This window comes from Elaeis guineensis, chromosome 11 (assembly GCF_000442705.2).
Source record: "Elaeis guineensis isolate ETL-2024a chromosome 11, EG11, whole genome shotgun sequence".
NCBI classification, from domain to species: domain Eukaryota; kingdom Viridiplantae; phylum Streptophyta; class Magnoliopsida; order Arecales; family Arecaceae; genus Elaeis; species Elaeis guineensis.
Window position 1 is genome coordinate 24,404,125 of NC_026003.2, and position 8,151 is coordinate 24,412,275.

Genomic DNA, 8,151 nt, shown 5'->3' on the forward strand with positions numbered 1-8,151 from the left:
TTTAGTGGGACAGAGAAATGGGTTTTAGAGAGAGATTATCACTTTTAATCAAGTCAGAAATTGAAATTTGAATCTGTTCCATTTAATGAACAGATTATATGATTTGACCTGATCCTCCAAAAAGTTCAAGTTAACTTGAGTCAGAACCTTATTTGATATAGGCAAATGAGTCACATACAACTCTTAATGGTTTGTGTTGACGTAGATTTTCATCTCGAGGTTGGATCAGCTGGAGTTCGACGGTGATGGCAGCTCGACGATGGCAGAACCTGCAAAAAAAGTCTCTAACCGAAGGTGGCTCCAGTGGAGACCCTCCGATGCTCAAGTCAAAAATCTAACAACAGAAAGAAAAGAGTGAGCATATTGAAAGGAAGGAGATTCCATATCTAGAGGATCTCTCTTTATTTATGGCGGAGGCTGAAGAACCGTGAGAGGAAAGAGAATCAGACGATTAACCTTGACTTATCCAGAGAGATATGGCCATTATCCTTCTCTTATCTGGAGAGATTTATTTGTTATTTGCTTCCCAGTGATCATGGCATTTAAAGTTCTACCAAAAGTTAACCATTCCTATCAGCTCCTTAATGGGTTGGCTTCATGTCCAAGAGAACCATGTATGGCCCATAGGCCCTCTCAAGTTTGATGAGTAGTCACCTCATGGTATATGAGGATCCCATCTATTAATTGTGTGGACTGTCAATCAGGAGCTCAGAGTATGGGGGCTCATCTTGCTCATGATTACTCCCATTTTTAAATGAAATGATGTGATGGAATTTGAGATACCTTCATGTGCTTTATTTCAAGTACTTTGTTAGGTCAGTAGCCAAGCACGGGTCAGATTTTGGAGAGGAAGTCAGCGATCAAGCTCGTGCCAGGTCTCAGGTCGGGCCTGATAGGGCTTCACATCCTCATATGCCTTACATCTTCGACTAGTACAAAAATACCCCCAATACTAGTCCTCCTACTCTCGAGTTTGAGTCTTGGTTCGGATGAAAGGAATATATCAAATTGGTCTTGTTGAAGATGTGCCCTTCCATGTCACTTGAACTCAGATTTCTTTGATTTCGTGTTAAAGTAGTTCAAGGGTCTTTAGCCTTTAGCTTGGATGACTGTAGAATTTGAGGGCTTTAAGCTGATTATAGGCTTCTTTAGTTGGGTCAATTAAAGGCTATTCCTCACTGGGTCGATCAAAGGCTGCCTTTAGGTCTTCAATGACTAAACCGATCAAAGATCATCTTTTATTTTTTAGGACTGAGCCAATCAAAAATCATCTTTTGGGTCTTCAATGACTAAGCCGATCAAAGACCGTCTTTTATTTGTAGTAGCCTTAGGGATCTCAAGCACCTCTCGAAGGGCATCAAGGATCTGAAGGTCCCCATAAGGTCTGGTCCACTGTGTCCTCAAGGATATCAAGTACCTCTCGAAGAGCATCAAGGATCCAGAGGTCCCCATAGGGTCTGGTCCGCTGCGGCCTCGGGGATCTCAGGTACCTCCTGAAGGACATCAAGGATCTAGAGGTCCCCACAGGGTCTCCTTCTTTATTGGGGTACAAAAGAGCCATCCGGCCTCCCCTCGTTTGGGCCATTGTAAGGGCCTCTCCCCAGTTAGGGCACAAAAGGGCCGCTGAAAGGGCCTCTCCCCATCGGGCCGTTGAAAGGGTCTTTATTATGGGTGTTGACTTGCTGAAGAGTAGGCATTGACCTTCAAGGGCACGACCTTTGGTCGGTCTTCCTCCAACTAACTTTCATTAGATATCATTTTAGCTTCTAGGAGCTCGACTTCTGGAGGTTATCCTTCGAAAGTTCAGCTTTTGTGAGCTTACTCCTGGGGGGTCGACCTTTGGAGGTCAATCCTTAGTCCGCAATGGGGCTTAGCCTTCTTAGATCGGCTTTAGGCTCCATCTTGATGGTGAGCTCTACTTGATCTTTCATTTTAGCTATTGTTTTTTTGCTTGATAGTCCAGCTTTGACTTGCTCAGATTGGTCCTTTAATGATCTTAGCCTTCTAGTGATGTTGACCTTTTGAGGTTGGTTTATTTGGAGGTCGTCTCTCTGATGACATGGGTCTCACCTCATCTTTATGGCCTTGGTTTAATCTCCACTTCAATTTAAGTGCTTGAAGATCTATTGTTAAAAAAAAATGATACAGAATAATAGATAGGATCTGAAAACCACTACTACAGAAAAAAGCTATGGCAGCAGTCAACAGCCATTGCCGTAGCCAAAAAAATCACTGCCATAACCTACGACAGCGGTTTCACAACTGCTGCTGCCGTCACCGTAGGTCTATGATAGTGGTTGATATAACCACTGCCATATACCGGGTATAGCAGCAGTTATCAACCGCTACTATAGCAATATAGCAGTGGTTGGTAAACCACTATTATAGAAGTTATCATAGTGGTTAGTTAACCACTGCTGTAAAATCTATAGCAGCGGTTATACAACCGTTGCTATACTATTTCTATAGTAGTGGTTATTTAACTGCTGCTATAGACTGTATAGAGTGATTGTATAGCTGCTATGTTAAATTGTATAGTAGCGGTTATGGAATCGCTGCCATATATTACAGCAGTGATTGTCTAACTATTGTCATAGATCTATGGCAACGGTTGGTACGGACCAACGGTGGTGGTTGGTACGGACCAACAGCAATAGTTGGTATGAGTACAGTAGTGATTGTGCAACCATGGCCGTAGGCTATGGCAGCAGTTTTTTAGCCTACAATAGTGGTTCACAACCGTTGCCATAGCCTTTTTTTCTTGTACTACTTTCCAACTGCTTAAATTTGTCCTTTTGTACTTGATAGATACAATTCAATATATAATTACTCAAACTAAAATTTATAAGAACTAAAAATTTTACATAAAATTCAATAATAATGCAGAAATATATCTCAAATACTCTAATTGTATTACAGATCAAATTGTATTACAATATTTTTTAAATAAAAAAAATACATCAAAAATTTTCAAAATCAAAATCCTCCTCTCCAAATATCTCGTCATCACCAAGAGGGGTTGAAGCAGGAGCTAGAGGGGCTGGAGTAGGAGCTGGAGGGGCTGAAGCTGAAACACTAGCCAATATGCTCTGAATGCTCAATAAATCAGCTCCAAAATGAGCAGAGAGCTGACTCACTATAGTAGACATGATGCTTTATAGCTAAGATACACACTCTTGAGCCTGAGATGTGTGCTCTTGAGCCTGAGCTGCATGCGCTAAAGCCTCATCAAGCTGCTCCCATCTGACGACCCCAGAATCATGTGAGGAGATGCTCACCTTAGATTAGTAGCTTGTCGACATATGTCCAGACCTGCAATGAATCCTCTTAGAGTGCTCAGGTCCCAAGACCTGAGACAGATGGTCATGGGGGCCAGAGGTATCCGGGTGCTCACCTGCAAATATGTCTAACTGCTCCTATAATTATAAATTCAAATAAAATATCATAAAAATATTATAATACTAATCATACTAATCATACTCCAGTTATTACTTACAAAAATCCTTCTGATCGCGGCATTCATCGGCCTGCCCTTCTTGTCTGTATGACTCGATCGAAAGATGGCGCTACGGGTGGGCATCACCCCCTCTCTCATCAGCTATAAGAGTCAATCAGCTTGTTAGAAATATGCAAAAAAATAACAACTCAATAACTTGTAAACTAAAGGATCAGAATTCATTACCTCTCTATGCACGCGACTGGCCATAGACTCACGACTGAGAGTGTGCATATATTCTTGAGCAGCCTGATTCTGACAAGATGCAGTCTAAAAAGTATTTAAAATATATGAGTTAAAATCAAATATAATTATCAATATAATAAAAAATTCATAAGTTATAAATTAAATCTGGAAGTCCTGGCTCCTCCAATGCCTGACCATTCCCTCCTACTGACTCAGGGGATAGTCTTGGATCCAAGGAACAAGCTCCTCCTCAATATCCTTACAGTGCTCTAGCCACCCTCTGTGGAGCTTGACCTTGTAGTTCCGATACAACTCCCTAATCTTCTACAGTCGGGCATCTCAAGCCCTCTCATGATTTAGAAAGTTGTACCTCCTCTGCATAAAGTTATTAGAAGTCAGTTACGAAATTATTCTAATCAAATATAGTGTAAATATATCATATGCATATATAATTAAGATACACTTATCCAAATCTCCTTCTACATCCAGTCTTTGACATCGAGGTCCATCAATTGTCAGTCTATGGGAACTACGAGAATGATGTTCGATCACCTCACAAGCACTTTGAAAAAGGAATGCATTTCTTATGCGGTCTCTCCTACTAGCCTCCCCTCCTGATCGTACTCCATTATGACCTGATGCTGGCGGTTCCACACAAGCGGCATGCGTGTGGGACCACGAAATATCCTACTGGATGATGCATTATAATAAAAATATATTACGAATATATAAAAGTATGCAATAACTATATAATAAGTAAATAAATAAATAAATAAATGACATAATAAAAATCTACTCTCACTAGAATCCTGCGACGTGGATGTCGGTGGAGCTAGATCGATGGGTGGAGTATGTGTTGGAGACATGGCTATTAGTGGAGACTCATATGTGTTGGTGGGAGAAAGATGTACCTGTTAAGTTGAAGTCGAGGCCGATGCAGTGGGAGGAGTATGTGCCTCCAAAGCCGATGTGGATGTAGAAGTGCATGCAGAGGCGAAGCTCCGTGTAGCCCGTCGAGGGATGGAGTTGAAAGCTAGATGGCATTTCGATGCCATCGTGACCTACAACGTTAATGAATATTGACAAATATAATATGTTATTGAACAATAATATTAGTAGAGCATAAATAAATAAATACTAACATTTATATCAGGATGTTGAACTCATCGTCTACTGACATCTATAATATGGACATCACCATTGCTCCAGACAAAAGTATCTAGGATCTTGACAAAACCAGATAAGTTTTGTCCTAGATGAATACTTTGTATGCATGGTCCAACATTGTCATCAATCTCGATATCATCAAAGATATGCCTAGGCACCATCCTCACAACAACACCCATTGAGGCTCTAAAGGACCACTAACGTAGAAGACTTAACTAGCTTGGGAGGCAAGTATATACGGTTCTTCAATATAGAGATGGTGTTGTATATTGACGAGAGTAAAACCACACTCATCAATCTTCATCCCTGACTAAGATAAGATATCAAACCAATCACATTTCATCAATATAACCCTTTTTTTAGAATAGTAGTCCAAGATGACTATCTTTCACAATCCCATAATAGTTTAGATCCTTCGTACGAGGCTGGAAATCCATCGAGCTAGCATAACAGCCAGTGGTGATGCTCAACATCATGCCACTATTTTGTGTTGTCATGTTTACGGCTCGACTGTGAATATTAAACTTGTAGCCATTGATGACAAGCTGTTTGTATTCATGCATGGTGCAATTAGATCCTATTGAAAGAGCATGTACTTCATGGCTTACATCATCGAGCGGTAATCTCTACACCTATGAAGATGACATCTAATTAGTAAACATGTTCAAAAAAGATGTACAAGGTAGAAATATGTACTCGCTTACATGATGTTCAAAAAGGATGTACAAGGCAGGAATATATACTCGCTTATATAATCTTTGAACCACTCAGAGAACTCTTTACTATGCATTTTCTCCTTTTTTCGCATGCTTAGAGTGCCATATTTTACTCTTATAATCTTCTTGTGTTTGTTATATAAGAAACAAATTTAGAGTTACTAGTGCCAAGAAATATTTTTTTTAAGTAATAACAAATAAATAAGGTTGAGTGACTCATCTTATATACAGCTCAATGACATCACAATTGAACAGCACGTAGCGATGCACCTTATCCCTTTCTTTAAGGCTCAAATCAGTGAGGCGGTATGACGTGGAAAGTCCATCTAGTTGTGGAATGGACTCAAATACAGGCTCAATCGGCTCATACTGATTATTCTGATTCTTCATTGATCGGTTACGATGTGTCTCGAGCTTGTATAAATATATAGTACAAAAATACATACACTCTTGATCTAAATAACTTTTTGCTATAGATCCCTCCAGGTGATTCATATTCTTTACATAAGATTTCAGCATTTGAATATTCCTCTCGATGAGGTACATCCATCGGTAGAACATTGGACCTCCAAGTGCCACTTTCTCTGTAAGATGTACGGTGAGATGTATCATAACTGTGAAAAATGATGGTAAAAATATCTTCTCCAGATCACATAATATAGTCACCGCCCTTGCCTTCATTTCCTTCATATCTTTCTTAAGTAACTTCTTCGCATAAATATCTCTAGAAAAATTATAAAGATGAATAACAGTCATTCTCATATTTTTTGACAACACACAGCGAACAGCTATTGGGATTAACTCCTGCATCAACATATGATAATCATGAGTCTTCAATCTACCAAGTCTCACATTTTTACTGTTCACACGCTTTGATATGTTACTTGAGTATCCATCTGGGACCTTTATGTTCTCCAACATATAAAGAAATGTTGACCGCTCAGAGGTATTCATAACATAACGTGCATGAGGGAGCCTCGACTATTCTCCCTCTATCGACTCTAGATAGAGTGATCTCCTAATACCCAAGTCTTGCAAGTCAAATTGAAAATTCATGTCATCTTTGGTCTTATCCTTGATGTTCAAGATCATTACTAATAGGAGCTTGTACACATTCTTTTTAATATGCATAACATCTAAACAGTGATGCAATAAGTTTGTCTCCCAATATGACAAGTCAAAGATATGCTTTTTTTTCCTCTAATTAAAGTATGTGTCATCTACCTTTGATCGATGCTTCCTTTTCTTACCACCAATTAGATCATCTTTCCTAAATTCAACACTGAGACCATCCAACTTTCTCAACACCTCACTCTCAGATATCCGGTTAGGTGCCTCACCTTCTTCAATAGTGCCATCGAAGGAGCGTACATTTTTTTTGTATGGATGGTTTCGATGGAGGAAGCATCGATGCCCCATAAAGCTAAAAGCTCCTCTAATGTGTCAACCTTTTAGATCGGATATGTTTTTCACAAACTGGGCATGCTAGTTCACTTTTCATACTTCAACCCGACATTAAGGCATAAGCTGGAAAGTCGTTTATTATCCATATAAATGCTGCACGCATTAAAAATAACTCATTCATCAAAGCATCAAAAATTAGAACATCCTGAACCCATAACTGTTTCAACTCGGCAATAAGAGGCATAAATAGATATCAATGTCATTTACTACCTCCATCAGTCCAGGGATGAGCACTGTTATGAAAGCGAAAGATTTTTTCATATACATCCATGGTGTGAGGTTGTAAACATGAGCAAATATCGGCCATACACTGTGGTTGATATGCATGTGCTTGAATGGTTTGAAATCATCTCATGACAAGCCCAACCTCACATTGCATATCTCTTGTGCGAAATTAGGATGTGTTTCATTAAACTTTTGCCATACCTTTTCGTCGGCTAGATGCCTTAATACATCATCTTTCATTCGCTTCTCTTTATGCTATCTCATGTCCTTCAATGTCCTTGCTGATATAAACAACTTCTGTAGTCTCGATATCAAAGAAAAGTGCCACATCAATTTTTGAGGAACACAGGTCGATGTGCCATTTTTGTTCTATTTTCATCTTAATACACCGCACCTCGTGCATTCATTTCGATTGGCATCTCCCTCCGAATAGAGCATGCAATTATTAGGACATGCATGTATCTTTTTGTAAGTAAAGCTCAACTATTGAATAATCTTCGACGTCTCATAATTATTCTTCGAGATTTGTGTATTGTTTGGAAGAATGTCCCCAAAAGCTCTAGTATGCAGTTTACTCTATTATTGCTAAACCCATTGGAGTATTTCGTATGATACAACTGGATTAAGAACTCAAGTTTTGCCATCTTTTTACACCCAAGATACAATGGAACATTAGCATCCTCCATTAACTTGCGGATCTTCTCCCTATCCTTATTGGTTGTCATTCCACCAATCACAGAATCAAACATGGATGTAGATGCACTGTCATTATGGCCAATAAATAGGAAATATCACGAACCATTTGTTTCACTCTCCCATCATGTTGATCACCTCCTTGCGGCCCACCCTCACCATATTGACCGCAACAAATTTTATAGCTAAGTTTAAAAGTCATAA